Source organism: Macaca nemestrina, chromosome 12 (assembly GCF_043159975.1).
Source record: "Macaca nemestrina isolate mMacNem1 chromosome 12, mMacNem.hap1, whole genome shotgun sequence".
In the NCBI taxonomy this organism is placed as follows: domain Eukaryota; kingdom Metazoa; phylum Chordata; class Mammalia; order Primates; family Cercopithecidae; genus Macaca; species Macaca nemestrina.
The window spans coordinates 120,399,298-120,419,128 of record NC_092136.1 but is presented as its reverse complement, the minus strand read 5'-3'; the positions used below and the strand labels follow the sequence as shown (position 1 = coordinate 120,419,128).

At 50.8% G+C, this 19,831-nt stretch overlaps 1 protein-coding gene across 4 annotated transcripts in view; it reads right to left on the bottom strand.

The window, feature by feature from the left end:
- Positions 1-19,831, bottom strand: part of LOC105476347 (glutamate ionotropic receptor kainate type subunit 4) — a 484,554-nt gene that overhangs the window by 420,516 nt on the left and 44,207 nt on the right. The window contains exon 1 of one of the 4 annotated variants that reach the window (XM_071075721.1): positions 9,289-9,917. The exons of the other annotated variants lie outside the window; for them this stretch is intronic. The gene's annotated coding sequence lies outside the window, so the exon portion shown is untranslated. Of the gene's footprint in view, positions 1-9,288; positions 9,918-19,831 lie in introns of those variants that run through there. 4 annotated transcript variants of the gene reach the window in all.

Sequence of the window (19,831 nt, the reverse complement as noted above, 5' to 3'; positions counted from 1 at the left end):
GAGGGCAGGGAGGCCTGAGATGATAAATGGAAAGATAGTAGCACCAAGGTACCGTAAGCCCGTCACAGACTGAGCTAAGCGGAAAACGTGTGCTCTTCAGAATTTGCCAAAATGCTCATGTCCTCAAAGGGAGGGTGCGAAGGATCCCAGCATGAACGTGCATAACCGAATCACCTCCACCGGTCCACCTCAGGCATGGTGGCCACAACGGGGTCCTCTGGAGCTGAGAAGCCTGCTGAGCAGGGAGCCCATTCTTCTCTTCTCAGAACTCTTAGAAGGCTGCGCAGGATGCATTCTCAACACATGACCCAGCTTTAGGAGAAGTCCAAGTGAAGGGAGTCCTTTGCAGAAGACAGTCTCTAGATCCCATGTCCTCAATGTTAGACATTCCTTGAGGTCAGGGCTCCCTTTCCTGTCACTCAGTGTAGACTCAGGCACACAGTAGGTGCTAAATGAATTCTTATTAAAGAGATGCCTGGTTCTGGGACACCTCTCGGCTTGGTGGGCACTGCAGGGAGACACAGAGGAAAGCGCCTCCCCTCCCCACAGACTCCCCACAGATGGAGTGTTTCTGTAGACACCAAGTGATCCTCTAAGAATTGGTTCATTCCTTCATTCAAACACATTTATTAAGCATCTACTCCATACCACCTAAGTGCCTGGCACCATGGGTTCAATAGTGAGCAAGACAGGTGTAGCCCCCGCCCTTACAGAGCAGGGAGGAGACACAAATCATCAAAAGCCAGGAAGTATCAAAAATGCAGTGTTATGGAGGTAGGGGATGTTGGCCTGAAGAATGAAGGAGAGTGAGCCAGGTGCTTCCATGTCCTCATGTGTAAAAAGGAAGTAACAGTGCCCGTCTCATAGGACTGCTAGGAAAATTAAAGAGACCATATACATAAGGTGTCACCACAGCCCCTGGTACTGCGACTTGTTTGCTATTTTGGCTATTATTGTTATGATCATCCCTCCACCATTCCCTCTTTGGGAGAAGACCTAAAACCAAGGAGGACCATCCAGCCCAGCGATGTGATCGTGGATGGCTGCTCCCGGCACAGTCCCCTGTACATTCAGCATAATCACACAGCACAACCACTGCTCAATTCAACCAGCATGACAGAGCCCCACCGTGCACCTGGAACGTGGGAGGAGGTGTGTGACTTGCTCTTAAGAAGCTCATGGATAAGGCTGGAGGGAGACACACAACAAATGCTACCTTTCATAGCGTGCACTCTATCCGAGTCACTGGTGTTGGTCTCAGGGGAGAGAGGACTGATTGGTCAGGAGATGCTCTCAGGACTCTAAGGCCCTCCTGGGGTCACAGTCCCAAGCCTGGAGTCAGCCAGATGAATCCGCAGGAGCCCGAAGGCCCTGCCATCAGCCTTGTTGCAGCCAGGCTCTGTGTGGGCCTCTGGGATGTAGAGGGACCCAAGGAGAGCCTGGGTTGGCTGTAAGTCCAGGCCACCTCCAGAAGGGCTGGGAGAGGGTCCCTGAGCCCCAAATCCTGGAGCTCTGTGCCCAACTGGCTCGAGTCAGGCCCATCCACACACTGTCTATGCAAGCCAGGACCAGCACCTGCTGATTCCCAGTCCAGGCCACACCCCACTGCTCTCTCTGGTCCTAGTTTTCCCCATGTGTCTTGCCAGCCCTTGTCTACCTGCTCAGTGACCGTTCTGAGTCCCAAGTGCTCCAACTCTGTCTCTCCATCCCCTGTGCACCTCTTTCTCCCACCCAGTGAGACGAATTTGAGCTGGACCTCCAGGGACCCACAAGCCAGAGCAAAGGACAGCTGAGGCCAAGGGTCCGCAGCAGTGGTGGGGGTGGTCGCAGGTTGGGAGTGGGTATATGGGGCCATGACTAATCGACTGACTCCTCGTTATGGACACAGCTTCCCCTCAACAGCCGCGTGCCAAGGTCTTTTTCATCATGGCCCAGCTCTTGGAAGCTGTGAAGAGTCTGATTAAACATCTTTAGCATCATGTTCAAGGAGAAATTCTCACACAGGCAACTAAAGATTTATACCCTGATGACAATGGCAGCATTAACTTTATTGATCAAGCACCACCATCATCAACAACAAACATTTATGGGACTCACTCTAAGCAGACCACTTGTCCTTCAACCCAAGCAGTGAAACACCCAGGACACCACACCAAGCTGGCCAAACCAGCCTGGCTCATGGCCTCAAGGTAACTACAATCCACAAGAGAACACTTTGCTTTAAATACATTCGGAAAACTTCAAATTAAAAGACACTGTGATTTCGTAACACCGGGGCCTAGAACTGTATTAGATCAATAAAAGGCTACTGAATGAACGAATGAGTGAATGAATGAATGAATGAGTGAATGCAGTATGGTTACCTCTCAACGGCTTTGGGCCCAATGGTCTAATTTAGAGATTACCAACGCCTCTGGCTTTCCAATCTTCTTGCACAATATTTAATGGCCTTAGTTGGGTCATTTCATTACTAATTTGTTCCTCAATCAGAAGAAGAAGGGAACAGCGGAACTGAAAAGGGGAAAGATACAAATCCATCAGTGCTGTTCCCTTTAGCAGTTCTGGGAGAGGGTTTAGCGGGTAAGAGAGATTGAAGCTAATGGCTAAAGCAGGGCTTGGGAATTATCTGTGGATTTTATTTATGCATGACTTCTGGCATGAATTGCCATTTTGCTCCCACTCTGCCTGGAAAACTTCCCAAGAAAGGCAATGCTTTAGGAGGTGATGACTGTAAAGACGGGAGGGAGAGAAAGAGCCCAGACAGGAGGAGGCAGCCTCCTTAAAGCAGGCCAGGCAAATCCTCCCAAAGATAGCCTACGAAGTAGACAGGCGCGCCCTCTTTCCACTCCCCACCTCGACACGCTCACGTTCCAAGGGACTTCAGGTGAGTTCCCACCTGATCTTCTCCCCAAATTTTTACTCCCTGATCTGCCCGATCCAGATGGAGATTTTTCTGGACAAGGGCTATCAGGCATGTTGTAGTGGGGATGTGTTATGGACTGAACGCTTTTGTCACCCCCTCAAAATTCTGGTGTTGAAGTATTAAGGGATGGAGGCTTTGGCATATGATTAGGTCAGGAGGGTGGAGTCCTTACGAAGGAGACTCGTGCCCCTTCAAAGAAGAGACACAGAACTTGCTCTTGCTCTCTCTGCTCTCCGCCATGTGAGAAGACGACAGGAAGATGGCCATCTGCAATCCAGGAAGGGGGCCTTCTTCAGACCCTGGATCTGCCGGCACCTTGATCGTGGACTTCCCTGCCTCCAGAATGGTGAGAAATGCATGTTGTTTAAGCCACCTAGTCTACGGTAGAATGATCTGTTACAGCAGCTCCAGCTGACATAGACAGGATGCCTCTGGTGACTTCCTGCCAAAGGACCACGAGCAGGGCTGTGCCACAGTGATGGCCTCAGTCCTCATGTTCCCCAACATGTTCCCCACCACCAAGTAGGTCGTTCACCTGGGAAAGTTTAAAGAACCCAGGTCACCTCACAGACCTGGGGCTTCTGTCCTGGCAACCCAGGTCCTAGACACAGCCTAGGCAAAGGTGCAGGCTGTCAGAGAGACAGACATCCACGATGGGGGCTGGCAAGAGAGGACGAAGAGGAGACATGAGGGGGGTGGGCCAGGCCAGGTGGATGAGGGGTGGTGAGAGACAGGGGAGGGTGCGGCTCCTGGGCCCCCACAGGAGGAGGAATTAGAATCATAGCTTGAGGGAGGAGGAACACCTGAGGTAAACCAGCAGACCTGGGTTTGAGTCACAATTCTGCCACTTACTAGTGTGGCATGCAGGAGGGTCCTGCCACCAATCAGCTTTCCTAAAAAATCAAAATCTTCCAGCAAGATAAGGGACTAACCTAAGCGAAAGGAACATGTGGGCTACCGAAAACAGGAGATCCAGACCAGGGGAAAAGAGACCGCTGTGCACAGGTGTGGAAGGCAACCAGCCAGACTGCAGGGTATGCAGCGGCATGCAGAGGACGGTCGTCACCACGTCCTCAGCTGCTGCACAGCTTTTCAATCTGAGAAAACTCCTGGAGAGCACGCTCCATCAAAACAATGGAGTAAACCAAGAAAGAAGAAGATGCAAGGTCTCGGAAACAGGGAATGTACATCAGGGAAAGGCAAAAGGAGTCCAGGGAGGAGGGCGGAAGAGGGAAGTCCCAGGAAAGCAGCCAGGCACCAGGCTGAGAAGGCAAGCAGTCCATACATAAGAACAGAAGCGTCCAGGAGTGAAGGCTCCAAGACACAGGGGCTGACTGATCACCTGGAGAGAGTGACCTTGTGGAAAATCATTCTGAGGGGCTCTTGGTAAGTACGAAGAAAACTAAGCAAATGATAAAACAAGGCAGTTACCAACTTCAGAACAAAATGAGAGGTAAGGAAACAACTGTTACACAATAATTGTAAATAATATTCACATAGATATAATGTAAATTCTGAATATTCATTTAACTAAAGTTTAAATACTACATATGGGTGAAGGTAAGTGTCAGACGGGATGGTAGTATAAGAAACTAAATCCTCATGACCATAAATAGATAATTGACTCACATTACTCACACCTGTAATCCTAGCACTTTGGCAGGCCAAGGTGGTAGGATCACTTTAGCCCAGGAGTTCGAGACCGGCCTGGACAACACAGCAAGACCTGTCTCTACAAGTAATAACAAAAAAATAGCCAGGTGTGATGGTGCACCTATAGTCCCAGCTACTCGGGATACTGAGGCGTGGTGATCCCTTGAGCCCAGGAGTTTGAGCCTACAGTGAACCGTGATTGTGTCACTGGTCACTGCACTCCAGCCTGGGTGACAGAGTGAGTCACCCTCTCAAAAAGCAAAAACAGAAAGTTAACTAATAATGTATACAATGATACATTAAAATATAGCAATGCACACATATTTACAACTAGAGAGATATGGAAATCTCAGAAAAAAGCAGCTAAACAGTTGAAAGCCATTATTTCAAAAAAAGGGAGGCTGGGGGACAGGACAGTTGGGACAGAGAAATAGTGAATATGGTTATAAGCCTTTTAAAAATTTGACTTACAAACTAGGAGTAATTATCACAACAGCTTTTTAAAATCCCCAACTCCTGATCCTCTGTGGTTGGCAGTAGAGCGAGGTTCCCCACATGAGAAAAGCTGCAGCCTTTTCAACCTTGATCCCCGTCGCCTAAGCTTCTTCTCGCCCTGGCGGTCTCTCACTTTTCACTGTTGCCACCAACAGGATGGGCTCCCAGGGCAGCCAACACCATTTTCATGTAACTCTGCTATGGAGAGTTCTATGTAACTCCTTTGCTATGGAAATGGGTCCTGGTCTTAATTCCAAGAAGCACAACTAATGAGACTAGAATGATTAAATAAGACTTTCGAACAGCCTGGAAATACAAATGGGAAAGGAACAAGAGGCATACGCATCTAGCAGATGTGGCCTTTGGGAATATGGGAGATGAGACCCTCCCTCAGGTCCCAGTTCACCCCACCTAGCTCCCCACCCACCACATAGGGGCCACCACTGTTCCCTACACCCAGCCTCCTCCAAGTCTGTATTCGCAAGAGCAGAGCCCGGAGTTTCTCCTCTGCCACTGTGGAGTCCCTCTTGCCACTCCTGTTCCCGGGCTAATGACCCTACTGTTATCCCCAAACTGACTCTATGCATCACTACTCTTTAGGGAAGCTACTCTTCCCTCTCTCAAATTATAATTCAACAACAACAACAATCCCTGACATTCACAAAGGAATACCCATACACAGAAATGGGGGCATGAGAGAAGGGGAGCTTCTTAATTTTGGACAAAGCTGTAAACATCTTGAAGCCTCAGTTTTCTGACCTGTAAAATGAGGATGATAGTATCTGCTCCAGTCCAAGAGTGGTTATCAGGATCAAGTTAGATAATGGATGGAAGGCAGCTTTATAAACTAGAAAGTCCCTTATGAATGTGAATTATTAATATTATCATCATTGATAACAGCAATTTTCTAAATCAGCAGACCTTACAGAGATCCTTGAGTGGTGGGGACCAATGCACTGAAGTTCAAAGCCTCCATTGCGAGTAGCCCTTTCCCATATTAACCATGGGGCGGGGCATGCCTGGAAGGTCTATTATCCAGCTTGCAGCACTGCCAGTTGCCCTGCCTGGAGTTGCAGATGCTCCGGGCATAGACCTTGGTACCTCAAGCAAATGGCTCTAAACACCTGTGCCACTTCCCCTTCATAAAATCAAATCGCTCACTAATGCTCCTCGGTTCCTTTCATCCAAATGGCAACAGCCGTTGTTCTTATTGGATTGTAGATGAATCACTTGAAAAATATTTTGGGGCACATTAGAGAGGCAATAACATAAAAGTACCTGGAAAATGGTTCTGTTTTGTTCTCCACTTTGCAAACCCAAACTGGAGCCTGGGGTTGTATTACATATTTTTGTCTTCTTTTTTTAACAGAAGGGTTTTGCTCATTTCCTCTCCATGCTGGGAAAAGGGACATGTTAATTACTGCTGGGTGGGGAGGGAACCCCTCTGAGGGTCTAACTCCATCTTTGGCAAGAAGGATTGCATGAGAGGAGAAGTGAGACTTAAATGTCAGCCTTCACATCTCCAAAGAGTGACTGGAGGCCCAGCACAGTGACTCACACCTGTACCCTCAGCACTTTGGGAGGCCGAGGTGGGAGGACTGCTTGAGCCTAGGAGTTCAAGACCAACCTCGGCAACAAAGAGTGATCCCATTTCTACCAAAAAATTAAAATTAGCTGGGTGTGCCCCAGCTACTTGGGATGCTGAGGTGAGAGGATCGCTCGATCCTGGAAGGTCAAGGCTGCAGTGAGCCATGATCGCACCACTGCACTCCAGCCTGGGGAACAACAAAGCAAGATCGCATCTCTAAAAAAATAACAACAAAAAACAAGTTGGGTGTGATGGCATGGCCTGGGGTCCCAGATACTGAGGAGACTGAGGCAGGAGGATCACTTGAGCCCAGCAGTTCAAGGCAGCAGCACAGCACAACCACACCTGTGAAGAGCAACTACACTCCAGCTTGGCCAACACAGCAAGACCCTGTGTTGGGGGCAAAAAAAAAAAAAAAAAAAAAAAATTGGGAGGCCGAGGTGGGCAGAACACGAGGTCAGGAGATCAGGAGATCAAGACCATTCTGGCCAAGATGGTGAAACCCCATCTCTACTAAAATACAAAAGACAAAAATTAGCTGGGCATGATGGCACACACCTGCAGTCCCAGCTACTCGGGAGGCTGGGGCAGGGGAATCGCTTGAACCCGGGAGGTGGAGATTGCAGTGAGCCGAGATGGCGCCACTGCAATCCAGCCTGGCAACGGAGTGAGACTCCATCTCAAAAAAAAAAAAAAAGTCGAGGTAAAAACAAGAAAACAATATTGTGATATGTCCCTAGAATCTCCTTCTTAGTTGATGTCAACCCATTAATTGCTCACCAGTAATGAAGCCACTTTATTGTACTACCCAGTCAGAAAACTGAACCTCAAGACGAAAAAGGGTTTACAAGTTGTTGGAACAGCATGTGCCACATATGCTAAGCACCTTCTTTATTCCAAATCTGGAGGGTTCAAACCACATCATATGTTGGCTCAACTTAGTCCACAGATTAGCTAGCAATCACCTTAAATAGTCTGCTTTAACACCAGCATGGGCTTATCCGACACCTGAGACCTTACTTAGTCAGAAGGAATTTGAAGTCTGGCCTCCTTTCTCAGTCACTTCCTGGCTGGATGACCCTGGACCGGGTGCCTAATGTCTCTGGACTCCAGTGACTTCCTCTGAAAAGCAGAATAAAGAATATCTTGCCTAGATCAGAAGATCTCTGGAAATCCCTTACAGCTCAAGAGCCACAATTGCTCACTAAACGGCCTCAACAAATGAAGAATTTTTTGCCTTTTCATTTGTCAAATAAAATCTGAGGCCTAGGGTAATAGACAAAGAAGAGGCTTTAAAGTGCAAAGTACAAATCCAGGCTGCCATTTACTGTATCTTGGACGTAAAACTTAACCTCTGCGGGCCTGGCTCAGATTTTTATCCTAGAAATAATGATGCCTACTTTCAACATGGCTCAAAGGGGTAGGAAACAGCATCATCTTTCCAGCCTAATACCAACGTCGCACCCCAAGCCCAGAATAACCACGTGTGTCTCAAGCCTTTCTGCTAGATTTCCTGTCTTGCTTTTCACTCTCTATAGGAAAAGATGATTTTGTCCATTCCCTGGCAACTAACGTGGTATTAGTTAAGTCTTCTCATGTGGCTAGGTATTACCTCTGAATTATAAGCGGAAGGACTGAGATGTAGAAAAGAGCCAGGGGGCAGGAGTAATTAGTGAGACAAAGCCTGCAGACAGACCCTGTATTTCTACTCTGTTCTGATTAACCGTGAGCGCTGCCCAGCGCTGGAGGCCCCCTTCTCCTACCTGTCCTTCCCCATTTGGCTGTGTTCTGTTGTACCTCGTACAATATTGGATCTGTAAAACGCTTTAAATTCCTTCAGCCAACGCAGGGATGATTCAGAACAAGATTGGGTTATTACAAATTCAGGAGGCACTACACACACGGCTGTCATGTTTCAGTTACCCTTTCTCCCGGTTTAATAAAATTTACCACACTAATACAAAGCCATCTTTTATCGTTTTCCCTGCAGTTGTAACAACTTGTCCAGCGCCTTCCTGCTAATTAAAGGAGGAGGGAATGCAGCAGCTCATTGGAAAGTGGGCTTCTAGGGAGGCTGTCAATATATTTGCAGCCACTTAGCTCTGGTTCTTAGAGTCCTTCAACCGCCGGCTCCTCCATGATATGAGGCCTAATGAGGTCAGCAGCCGGTGGCGACATGGCAGGCAGTCCCGCGTGGCGGCGGCCAGGGCAGCTGGGCGCGCTGGCAGGAGAGCAGGCACAGCGCTCCCCACGGGCAGGATGACGCGGGCTCCGCAGCCCGTCCTCCCACGCCGCCCGGCATCACTGCTTCGGCCCTGACGTGCGTGCGACAGACTCACCGCAAACAGTCCCCAGCGGGAGCACGAGGCCGGGACGGGAGGGGGGCGGCTACACAGGACACCCCCCGCCACAGCCGGCGGAGCAGATCGCCGGAAAAGGGAGGCGGTGGGCGAAAGGCAAGCGGGGAGCTGGGAGAGGAGCTGTAAACAAAGAGCTGCCCTTGTGCGAAGTCCTGAGCCGGGTCCAATCAGCCCGCTTCCGGTGGCCCACGCGCTGCCCGCCGGCCCACGCGGGAGCCGGGCGCAGCCCTTGCAACCAGCAGCCACCTCCGCGCGCTCCAGCTAATTACCTGCTGCGGCGGCGGCCGTGCCCTTTAGGGCGCATTAGCATTCCCGCCACGGGCGCTGCCCTCGCGGCGTCGGCACCGAGGCCCGGCCACCTCCAGCCCCGAACGACTGCGGCTGCGGGAAGCTGGGTCGAGGGCGGCTACGGCACCCCAGGGAGAGACCGGGAGCTGCCCGGACCTCGGAGGGGGTGGGGTCCTCTCCGGGAGGCACCCGTCTCCTTCCTGGGTCCTAAGACCTTCCCAGCCCTGCGCTCCGACCCCACTCCTCCCGAAACGTCGGGGAATCGAGAAAGGAGAGCCACGGGCAAGGCGGGGCGGGCGCCCCTGATTAGCATGCGGCGCCAGTCGCACGGGCCCGGATTCCCGAGCCCCCTCCCCGCGAGCGCACACTAATAAGTTTACAAATGGAAGCCGGTGGCGCCGCTTGCAATAAAAGGCAGAAGCTGCGCTCCGGCGCTTCAATGAGAGCATTTTCCCCCGTAACAAGGGGCTGGATTCAGCTGCCTGGTGCCGTCTGAGCGGGGCGAGTTGCCAGAGTAACCAAGGCCTAGCGCGCACGTGGGGAGAGGGAGCTGGCTGGGGCTCCAGCGCTAGCCGCCGCCTGCGCGCCCGGGCCCTTCCTCAGGCCAGCAGCCACTCCTCCGGGACATTGCCTCCCCCACCCCAACTTCCCCACTACACAAGCTGCCTCCCTACCCACCCGCTAGCCTTTCAAAGGCTCTCTGGCAGCTTGTGTTAAATTCATGAGACCCACCGGGAACACCTCCTCCGCGATGGGAAGATAATGTTTAGGCCTGGGGTGTCACTGGGGAAGGGGCCCAGACGGTGACTGTGCTCAGAGCAGGCCTGGAGGCACAACCGACCCCAGGTGTGGGAGGCGCCAGAAGTGGTGCAAACAAGTGAAAAAGCAGGTGGAGATTCCAGAGCTCTGGGTAGCTCAGGAGGTAGGCTTCTGAATGCCCGGGGGAGGAGTGTAGGGGAACTCAGAGCCTACTAACCCTGAGTGCCACATCTAACTTCCTGAGAGGAGGCTCCAAGGACGGAGCTCCAGAAGTTCCCGGGGTCTAGTAGCTGGGGGAAGACCAGCTGGACCATGAGCAAAGCACCCATCCATTCCACCTGTAACCCAGGGCCGGCCGCTGCTGCCTTCTCCCAGCCTTTGGCCTAGGATGGTTTTAAAAAAGCGAGTTCAAAAGCTGAATTCACTTTTGGTCTTCAGCTCGCAAAAGTTCACATTTTGCTCCAGAAAGTTAAGACCGCTGTCCACCCTGCTTCCTTCCCAGGGACGAAATACATAGGGATTGTTTCTCTCCTTTTACAAGCTTGTCATTGGGCACAGGGTTCTTCCAGGCCCCAGAAGTTGTTCTCTGGAGCCCAGAGAAGCTGGATCCCATAGTTCCTCTCCTGAAGCTAGGCTGAGGGCTGCCAGGCAGCCGCCTTCCAAATGGCCACATGCTAGTATCCTAGGAGATGCTACACCCAAACACAGTGCTTACCGGCCAAGCAATCCCTATCCCACACGGACAAAGAGGCTGATACTAGACACTGCGAGTATGTCTAATAGAGAAAGAGCCCACTTCCTCTGCAACTGACAAACGAAGGGAGCTCATTCCCAGGTTTTCCCCAGGGAGACGGTGAAGTGGAAGGATGCACTTCACCATCCCTGTTCTGGAAGCTGGACCAGCAGGGTGCCAGCCTGCATGACTGACATCTCGGCAGTCACATACATCCACAGCCCAGTGGACATCATGCTTCCGCCAGAAGGTCAAAATGGGGTCCCCCACTGCCACCAGGCAGCTGGACCCTGCATAAGAGGGCTGGCTGCCCATTCTGATCCCCTGACCTGGCTCCTCCCTTTTCCACACATGACACCCCCCATGCCCAATCATCACTAAGTCCTGTGGGTTCTACCTTCTAGAAAGTCTCTCAAATTAGTCAAAGCTGCACACATTTCTCACCAACACTGCCCTACCACCACCAGAGGATCTCAACCTGTTCCCTTTTGTATAAATCTCCCCAGCCGTTTCCTGGCACCCTTAGCCTGGTATACAAGGCCCCCCATGACCTGATCACTGTCACGTCTTCAGCTTCTCTCCCCTTGCACCCTGGCTCCAGCCTGCTTGCCATGACTCAAACACAAGTCTTCACTTCTGTGTGTGCAAGCTCTTCCCCAGCCCCCACCAGCCTCACAATACCCTAACTCCTCTTCTTCCTCTGACTGGTTCCTATACATCCTTCCAGGCTCAGCTCAGGCATCACCTCCTCCAGGAAGCCCTCCCCAGCTCCCTGCCATCCATCCAAGACTGAGTTAGCCTCCCAAATATACTTTGCTTCTTCACTAGACTGTGAGCCTCTTAGGGGCAAGGCCTGGGTCCCTGTTGACTTTTTCACAAGGCCTTACTGGCAAATGATTAAAAGTCTCAGCTTTGGAGTTAGTCAAATGTCAGTTTGATTGTTAGCTCTTCCATCTGGGATGTCACATAATTTATCTGAATCACAGTTTCCTTATTAAAATGGATAACGGTAATATCTTAGGGCTGTTGGGCTTACGTGAATCAATGTGTTTAAAGGACTTAGCACAGCGCCTGGCCCATGGTGAGCAGATTCTCCCTCCGCTTATTGTGTGTATTCCCTCACTGTCAGCCCATCTGGCACATTCTAACAACTGCTTCCTAATTGTTGAGCTAATGAATGATGACAGGAAGAACACGACATCCTTCTGGGGCTCTTCACCACCTTGGCCGTACCCCCCTGGATATTCTTTGCTTTATTTGGCACCCTTTTCAAGTGGGCCACAAAGAAGTGTTGACCAAGTCACAGTCCCATCATCGGATGTGTAGAGTGCCGCAGTTGGGAGTCAGATCCCGATACATGACTGGAGGAGAAGGCAGGAAAAAGAAAACAGCTAAGACTGAAGGTGGCTTAGAGCCTCTGGGTCATCTTGGGGTTTGGGAGAGAGGGAGGAGATGTGGGGGTGGCCACGTTCTTCTGGAGGACAGAATCATGTGGTAGTAAAGAGGCCTTACCCACATCGCCTTCTCTTTGCTGTTTCCTGACCCCTAGGCATACATGGGCTGCCCCCGAAGGTGTGGCCTGGGATACCCTTTCTATATATGAGACCCTCTCATCGCTTTTGCCTTTGCTGGATCGGGGATATGCCCACAGGGAATTCTGGGGAGTCCCGGAATACGCCACCCTAGTCCCCACGTCTCCAGCAGCAGAAGGAACCTACAGTGCTGCCTGTCACCAGCACCATGTTGCTTCCTCCCAAGCAGAGGCCTTGCTGGTGGGCGTGCAGGAAGAGAGGCGAAAGCCTGAAGGAGAGAAGGGAGACGAAAGCTCAAAGCCCGGCACCAGGCGCCTTGATGCAGAGCTATCTTCTAGAACACCAGGGAGAAACGCTCCATCAAAACCTTCTGGATTTCAAAGTCAGCCAGGCTGATGACCCGCCAGCAACCCACCCTCCCCTGGCTGCCCCTAAACCCAGGGCCTGCTCCTGCCCCACCTCTCCGCCCTGCCTCACCCCTCCTTACCCGGAGACCACACACCAGGGGACTGGACAGGCTCACTCCCTCCCTGGCTGTCTTGAAATTTTAATTTCTCACCTTCCTAAACAGCCAAGATTTATGGCACACTTGACAGAAATATTTAATTTTCCAAATGTCTATTATTCAAAGGCTGTGGAAATCTCCAGCCCTAACATTTCCGCATTAATATCCATCTAAGGCTGAGGCCAAATAAAGATCTTCCCAGAGGCGTGGAAGCGGGGAAGGAGGAAGATGAAATCCTTGGCAGACAGGAAGGACCCACAGAAAATTTCCCACGAGATCATACCATCCCCACCGCTCTTCCACTGAAACAAATGTTAAAGCTTTTTAATTATTGTCATTAACATCACCGAATGCTTATTATGTGCCAGATACCGTGCTAAGCAATTTTAACAGCCACAATCTCACTTAATCCTCACAACCCAATAAGGTAACCACTATAATTATCCCATTTTATAGATGAGAAAACTGAGGCACCGAATGATCTAAGACCACCCAACTAATGAATGGAGGAGCTGAAATTAGAACCTCAATTTGACTCTTACTATCATACTGTCTCTGCGTGTGCCTGATGGAAACACTCTTTCTTCCCAGACTTGTATACAAGTTTATGTATATCATATACACACATAAACATACTATATTCAATTTAATTCTGTATATCATTGTGAAGGAGACTCACTGATGAATTCAATGAGGACACTGTGTAGGGTCCCTGCTATACCCAGAGCACTGCTGTGTGGCCAGAATAACAAATGTGGGGCTAGGTCCCTTTCTAGCATGATCTTAAAATCTGCATGGAGGCCAGGCACCGTGGCTCACTCCTGTAATTCTAGCACTTTGGGACGCCAAGGCAGGCGGATCACCTGAGGTCAGGAGTTTGAGACCAGCCTGGCCAACATGGTGAAACATCGTATCTACTAAAAATACCACAAAAAATTAGCCGGGCGTGGTGGCGCACACCTGCAATCCCAGCTACTTGGGAGGCTGAGGCACGAGAATCCCTTGAATCCCAGAGGTGGAGGTTGCAGTGATCCAAGATCGCAACACTGCACTCCAGCCTGGGCAATAGAGTGAGATCTTTCAAAAAAAAAAAAAATCTGCTTGGAAAACTGGGCATATATTCAAAACAATGCCACACCAACACAAGGAGTACAGGAATGTCGCTGCTAGGGACTCGACTTTCTCCTGAGATACAGAAGGAAACCAGAAGACCTCAGAACGAACCAGAGAGACCCTCTCAGGCCTCCCTCTAAGCCTGTCTCCTCTCGCTGCTGGTGTAATGTGGATACAGTTAATATGCACTCAATGCAGAACACAGAGGAGGCAGGCATTCTGGCAAAAGTAAGAGGCAACTGATAAAATGAAGAGGAAAACATAAAAAGCTGATTAATAAAGAACTCAGGAAGTCGGCTGTCTTGGGTCACTTGGTGTGCGGGAAAACAGAATCACCTACTTGCCCCGGAAGTGTCTGTTAGTGCACAGGATAGTAGCTGGTGTTTATAATGATGACCCTGAGTAATGAAAAAATGATCAAACCGTGTTCCGTGCATGCTGTTTTGGAAGGCCTGCATACTTTTCTTATGTCCTTTGGATAGAAATATTTAAGAGGCCAAAATAATTTTTTTTAATGTTTTGGTGATGAAAGAGGTAAGTTACATTCTCCTGAGATGCCAGCTGAAATTCAGATTCCAATGTGTAATGAAACGTCCAGCTGGTCAGGACTAGGAGCCCCTGCTGGACAGGAATAGGTTCTGTCTGACCCACTCTGCTCAGTGTCCAGCATGGGTAAGCACCCAACAAAGGATGGCTGTCACCAGGATGCTGGTGCCCACGAGCCCATTCATCCACAGCCAAGAGATTAGCCGAAGCGAGGGAGTCTGGGACCCCTCCAAAGCTCGTCCTGGGAAACCACAGATCTCACTTCCCCAGCTCCTTGGAGGCCAAGCATAGGGCAGAATTGCCACCTAGTAGCCTCAGCAGCAGGCCTTTGCTATGCCACGCCGGTCACCACTCCCAGGCTTCTCAAGAAAGGGTCCTAATCTAAGTTTTCAGTAGTCAACCCCCAGCTGAGAACAGAGAAGCCTTCTCCATCTCCCTTGGCCTGGTCCTAAATGGCTCTGGTCAGTTGCTGGCAGGGAAGGTGATGGGAAGAGTAAACACAGCAAAAATATGAGTGTCCTTCAGCATCACCATGGTGAGGCCTTATCAAGGATCTTAGCAGTCTCGGTAAAACCAACATTCACTGGTAATGAGCCAGAGCAAGAAAAAGAGTAAGACACAAGAGAGGGACCAATCTATGCGACCCATACTATGTCCAAAAGGGGAAAACTCTTGTTCACATTCAATGTGAACCTAAAATGCCCCCCAACGCTCTCTATAAACTAAATACATGCAATTGATGCTTGTATACAATCTACTCACTTGTTAATTTTCCATCATTTATGTTGTGTATAAATACCTCTTTATCAGCACAACTGTCAGAACTGAACACATCTGTGAGGGTTTTGTTTTGTTTTGCTTTGTGTTTTGAGACAGAGTCTCGCTCTGTCGCCCAGGCTGGAGTGCAGTGGTGTGATCTCAGCTCACTGCAAGCTCCGCCTCCCGGGTTCAAGCGATTCTCCAGCCTCAGCCTCCCTAGTAGCTGGGACTACAGGCGCCCACCACCACACCCAGCTAATTTTTTTGTATTTTTTGTAGAGATAGGGTTTCGCCAAGTTGGCCAGGATGGTCTCGATCTCCTGACATCGTGATCCACCCACCTTGGCCTCCTAAAGTGCTAGGATTATAGGCGTGAGCCACCGCGCCCAGCCTGAGGGTTTTAACTTACTTCATATGGAGGAAAAGGAGCTCCCATTATAGAGTACCTACTATAGTACAGACACTTCATGTAGGTTTATCTCATTTAACCTCATAATAGCCCTCTCAAGTAGATATTATTTCCATTTTACACATAAGAAAACTGAGGCTCGCCAGGCGCGGTGGCTCACGCCTGTAATCCCAGCACTTTGGGAGGCCGAGGCGGGCGGATCACAAGGTCAGGAGATCGAGACCACGGTGAAACCCCGTCTCTACTAAAAATTACAAAAAATTAGCCAGGCGCGGTTGTGGGCGCCTGTAGTCCCAGCTACTCAGGAGGCTGAGGCAGGAGAATGGCGTGAACCCGGGAGGCGGAGCTTGCAGTGAGCCGAGATCGCGCCACTGCACTCCAGCCTGGGCTGGGCGACAGAGCGAGACTCCGTCTCAAAAAAAAAAAAAAAAAAGAAAAAGAAAATAAAACTGAGGCTCAGAGACGTTAAGTAACTTGCTCAAAGTTGCACAGCTAGTAAGTGTCAAAATAGGGATTCTGTTTCAGGTCCCTTGACTCTGACTCTAAGGACCACCGTCAATGACTTCTTGATGTTATCACCAGCAAAACAGCAGACAGAAGCCTCTCTCGTGGCAAATGTGGGGATAAAGAAGACCCCTCCCAGCATTTTCAGCAGAAAATGCTGCTCATTTTCGGCCTGAGCCTGGCTGGCATTTCAGGGGCTGACTTAAGATGATGAATGGGCTCAGGGCACACACGAGATGTAATATGTCTTGATTTAGGGAAGCGCTAGATAGGTCGTCTGATGAAATTTTACTTGCAAAATTAATTCAGATTGTCTTGGCTGGGTACTCTCATCACCCAGACAGCAGGAGAGGCTGGGAAACCGTAAACAAGTGGTCAAGAGAAGAGGCTGCGGTGGGCAGGAGAGCAGCGGCCAGGGCAGGCGCAGCCTGAGAGGAGACTGAACGGCAGGAGGTGCCGTTTCCTTCCCCCAGGGCAGCAGAACTAGGGTGTGCAGCAGAAAGACTGCAGGTAGAGGGAAGGGACGGTGTGCTGAACACTAGAGTCCTCGAAGGGTTGTGGGGGGACAAGAGAGGCAAGGGAGGGGCTCCTTCTGAATTCTATCCGGTCCTCCAATGCACTAATGGACCACAAGAGAAAGAGAGTCAGCCCTGAGTCCCCGAATGCCGCCATCAAGCAGGCTCCAAGGACAAGCCGCCTGCCCTGAGTCGGGGTAACTGAAGCCTCAGTCAGGACAACTTTGCAGCAGGAGTCAGAGGTCGGTGCCTTCTGTGGGCAAGAGGAGACTGGACGGGTCAGCTCAGGAGGGATGTTAGCTCACACCAAGAAGGGGAGGCAAGCAGCTGCCCGCTGTCAGGAGGGAGGCCAGAACCCAGGTAAGGGTGACAAGGCGAGGGGAGGGAGAGTGACTAATGAGGAGGAATGAGAGGCCCCGTGCAGAGTTGAGCTCAACTGACACAGGGGGCGGGGACGTGACTGCCAGTCACAATTAAGGAAGGAGCGGAGAGGAGATGGATTACTGTAATTATGAACCTATGGAGCACAGTTTTAAAAGCGTGTTCCTCTTGTGTATATGCAGGAGGTGACAGGAGAGTGCACGTTTTTCCCCTCCTAAAGCAAAGAACAGGGGTTAAGCCCATTCCCAAGACAGGTGTTACCCAGAACGTTGAGGAACCTGGGGCCTTGGAGAGATCAGGTGGGCCGAAAGATAACCAGGCTGATCCAAAAGAATGTGGGCGCACCCAAGAAACCCTAAACGCACCCCTCTGGAGTGGCAGGAGGTGAGTGGCACTGACTGGGGTCGGGGGTGGAGGGCAGGTAGGTGCTGCCTCCAGGATGCACGTGGAGTTATCCTTGCGAGATGACTTGATCTGACTTGCATTTTAAAAGCTTTACTTTGGCTGTGATGTGAAGAACAGACTGGGGGAGTGGAGAGAGGACGGGTGGTCTGGATGAGGCTAGGAGTGAGCAGAAGGTGACAAGTGGTTAGATTTGGGGTATTTTTTGAGGGCAGAACAAACAAGACTGAGGAATTGGAAATGGGGTGTGAGATAAAGAAAGGACTCAAGGGTGAATGCATGCATGCATGAATTCCCTCCTGGACCGTGCTGTGACAGGGGCCCAGGGACACTGATTCTTCCCTCCCCCAGGCTTACCCGCACTCCCCGCCATCTTCTCTTCAATGTAAACCTTGACCTAGACCTGCCATCCCTACCAGCTGATCATTTCCTCTAACCCATGTTAGACAGCGCTCTGTGTGCTGGCATGGCAACCTTGCCACCTCCTGAAAATGTATTTCCATGAGAAGAACTGGTTTCAAGTAGCCGACAGTCTAACATGTAAGTAAACCATGAGAAATATGACCTGTCTGTAGTGAGAAGTGCCTTTGTCAACCTGTTCGTTGCCCCAGTTGTCACATCCAAGACAAGCCAGTTTCTGTTGCTCCCAAGACGCATGGCCCCAGCATGGCCATGATTCTCGGTGGCAGGGGCATCAATAATGACGGTGGGAAGAAGCCCCAAGGCCTCTGAGGACAAGGACGAAGGAAAAAAGGAATTTGCAAACTTTGTGCCACTCACAGCTTTCCTGAGAAGTCGAAAGGGCCCTGGGCAGAGGGAGGGCAGACCTCCCCTGTGCCCCTCCTCCACCTCACCACCTGGGCGTTGGATGCGTCTCACTCGCATTTGCCAAGTAAGAAACTCTCCAGAAGTGGGTAGGTCAGGAAGGGCAGGCAGACCGTGAGGGAGAGGACACCTGCTGTGTGCATCTGGCAGCAGCCTCAGCCCCAGAGCAAATTTTACTGAGTGAAGAGGAGAAAGTGTGTGAGTGTTGGCTTGGCAAGTACATAAGCAGCCCGGTAGAAAGCTTTTTTAGCAAGCTCTATGCAAATCAGACTTGGAGAAACAAAAGCCAGACCTACGCCTGCTGTGTCAGCTCCAGAGCCACGTTTCCACTTCTCATCTGGCCCTTGCCACCTCACAGTGGCTTCTGGTTCAACATCCAGTCATGAGAGCTCCCAGACCTAATGCATAAACAGGAAGCCGCTTGCTGGGCTTTGAATTCGGACAGCCAGCAAAAAGCATAGAGCTTTCTGGGGCCTGCCGTCTCCATTTGCAGGAGTTAAGCCTGAAGTCATGGGAATGATGGATAGATAACACGGTGACCTGCGTGTGCATGGCCCAGAGGACATCTGGGCAGCAGCCTGTGGTCTCGGGCTGCAGAGTGCTTTCTCATGCCTCACAGGCTTCAGAGGCAACCAGCTTCTGTGGACTCGCGTGGACTACCATTCCGGGATGCCTGTGTGGGAGCGTGGTTGCGGTCTCCCTCTCCCTACCTCCTCCAGCGCGGTCCTCACCACACCCACCAGGCGGGACAGACATTCCTCATTTGGAAAGAGGGGAACAGATGCTCATGGACTCTCTAACTGACTCTCAAGAGACTGGAAGGGGCTGGGTGTGGTGGCTCACGCCTGTAATCCCAGCACTTTGGGAGGCCAAGGCAGGCAGATCACTTGAGATCAGGAATTCGAGACCATCCTGGCCAACATGGTGAAACCCCATCTCTACTAAAAATACAAAAATTAGCCAGGCGTGGTAGCACACGCCTGTAATCCTAGCTGCTCTGGAGGCTGAGGCAAGAGAATCGCTTGAACCCGGGAGGAGGAGGTTGCAGTGAGCAGAGATCGTGCCACTGAACTCCAGCCTGGGCGACGGGGCGAGCCCTTGGCTCAAAAAAAAAAAAGAAAAAGAAAAAGAAAAAGAAAAAGAAAAAAACAGAGAGAGAGAGACAGACTGGAAGGAAAAGGAAGCCAAACCTCTCCCCTTGACTTCATACCACTCACCAGTTTGGGGAGTGTGGAAAGAAACTCGGAGGAACACAAAACCTAAGCGGAGGCAGGAGCCCATGCAGGGGCTGCAAGGTTGGGAGACGTCGTCATCCAGTGCTGAGGCCTGACCCCACCTGCGCTCACCATGCCGGGAGAGGCTGCACGGGCTTTCACAGCTAAAGATAATGAATTGCCACCAGCATCTATCCGGGGCTGTTTTAGAACACAAACCTTCTCTACCGATGATATCCTAGGCTCAGAAACTCATCTGTAGACTTAACAGATATTTTTGCTGGTCCCATTTGGGCCCAACTCCAGTTTTGAAACTTCATATATTCA